The following is a 1,919-nucleotide window of genomic DNA, read 5'->3' as shown; positions in this document are numbered from 1 at the left end:
CAGGATATGATCATAGCTTGTCCTTGTCCCCCTCATTGCTTCATCGCTCCCCAGCATCTGACCTTATCCTTCCAACATACAAAATAAAGAGTAGACTCGCTTCGCTTGCACGCACATAACTACCTTTTAATAAAAACTCACTGCCATCAAAGTCCATTCAAACTCATAACAACCATAGAGGACAGGGTAGAACTGCCCCTGTGGGTTCTGAGACCTTAACTCTTGGCAGGAGTAGAAAGCCCTGTCTATCTCCCTCAGAGCAGTGGATGGTTTCAAACTGCTGACCTTGCAGTTAGCAGCCCATGTGTCAACACTCTGCCACCAGGACCCCTCACCAGGTAGCATGGATGTGAAATGCCACCACTGACAGGCCCCCTTCACATGCTTCACTCTTTCCCTCAACCTCCTGCCAATGGTTAGCCAACCTCTGCTCGACGAGAAACTCACTAACCCTCTCCCCAGGGGGGAGGGGGTCTCTCCCGCCTCAGGATCAATAGAAACGTGCTTCTTCTCTAACGACAAATCGAATATAGTTTCCACCTGTCCGGCTGGATGCTCGGTCGGGATCAGCTTCTCTTTCTTAAAGAAGCTCTTCAAATCTTAGCAATTTATTGTCAGATCACCCCCAAAGACATCTCAGTTTCTCAGGTAAAAGGGGTTCTGATTCCTCATCACCACCACCGCTCCTGAGTTCCAGCCTCTGAACAGTCTCTTCTGTAGTAAAGGCTTTGCTGCTCGGAATCCCCAAAATGGCCTGACTACAGAAGGGAGGGAATGAACTCTGGTTCCTACTTGCTTTGGGTTCTCGCCCATCCCCAGCAGCACCCCACCCTGGTGATGCCTCATAAGTTCTTAATGTCCGTTGAGCACTAAATCACCATGGTACCTGCAGCTAACTACCCGTGCCTTCCCTTCCTCCACCTTGGGTTCTTGATGGGTTGACGTTGGGTGTCGAACATTGCATCCGTCAGCTCCCACTCTCCCTCCATTGGGCAGCTCTCTTGTCCATCTTTCCCTTCCCTGGCCCATCCACCCACAGACCTGCTGCCAAGACAGGTAAGATGGGGAGGAACTTCTCAGCGAGAATACAGGGGTGTGCCTGGGAAAAGAATTTTTATCAATAGGGGTTGCGGTCTCGTTACGGTGAGATCCGTATCCAAATTCCATCTATATCCCTTCAGGGAAAGAGAAAGTAGGTCATATCATTCATGTGACTCAGAAATACCACATGGGTGTGGGAAAGAGGATGAGACTGTACCCATGAATACATATATCACTATATATGTTTGACAGAAGATATGTCTACATATGTACGTATAGACCTATGCTGCAAATACATCCATGAGCCTTCCCTCCAAACTCTTACTGCTATCAAGTTGATTCTGGGTCATAGTGACCCAAGAAGGCAGGTGTAGAGCAGCCCTTTGGGTTACTGAGACTTTCACTCTTCAGAAGAGCTGAGGGCCTCAGCTTTCTCCTACAGAACCACTAGTGAGTTTGAACCTCTGACCTTGTAGTGAGTAGTTCAGTGCTTAGCCCCCTGTGCCACCAGGACTCCATATGAATATGCAAGAGGGCTTCAAAAAGTTCATGAGAAAACAGAATTAAACGAGAAATCAAGTTTTTACAAACTTTTGGAGCCCCCTTGTAGGAGAGCATACAGGAGACAATGCTGAGAAAGGTTCTGAGAGAAAACCAAACACCTTGTGGGGAATGAGTGGCCTGGCCTGGGAGCTCAGGACCACAGTCTTGGGGAATGCCAAGGTCGATTGGCATAACGCAGTCCACAGAGACAATGATCTACATCCTACTTTGATAAGTTGCAAAGTGGGGTCTTAAAAGATTATGTGCCATCATCTAAGGGACAATTAGTGGCCTCTGCCCATCCAGAGCAAAGGATGAAGAAAATTAAAGAGTTA

This window comes from Echinops telfairi, unplaced genomic scaffold (genome assembly GCF_000313985.2).
Source record: "Echinops telfairi isolate 266 unplaced genomic scaffold, ASM31398v2 ScPeMD7_12;HRSCAF=54, whole genome shotgun sequence".
NCBI classification, from domain to species: Eukaryota; Metazoa; Chordata; class Mammalia; order Afrosoricida; family Tenrecidae; genus Echinops; species Echinops telfairi.
Note: the sequence above shows the minus strand (reverse complement) of the source record.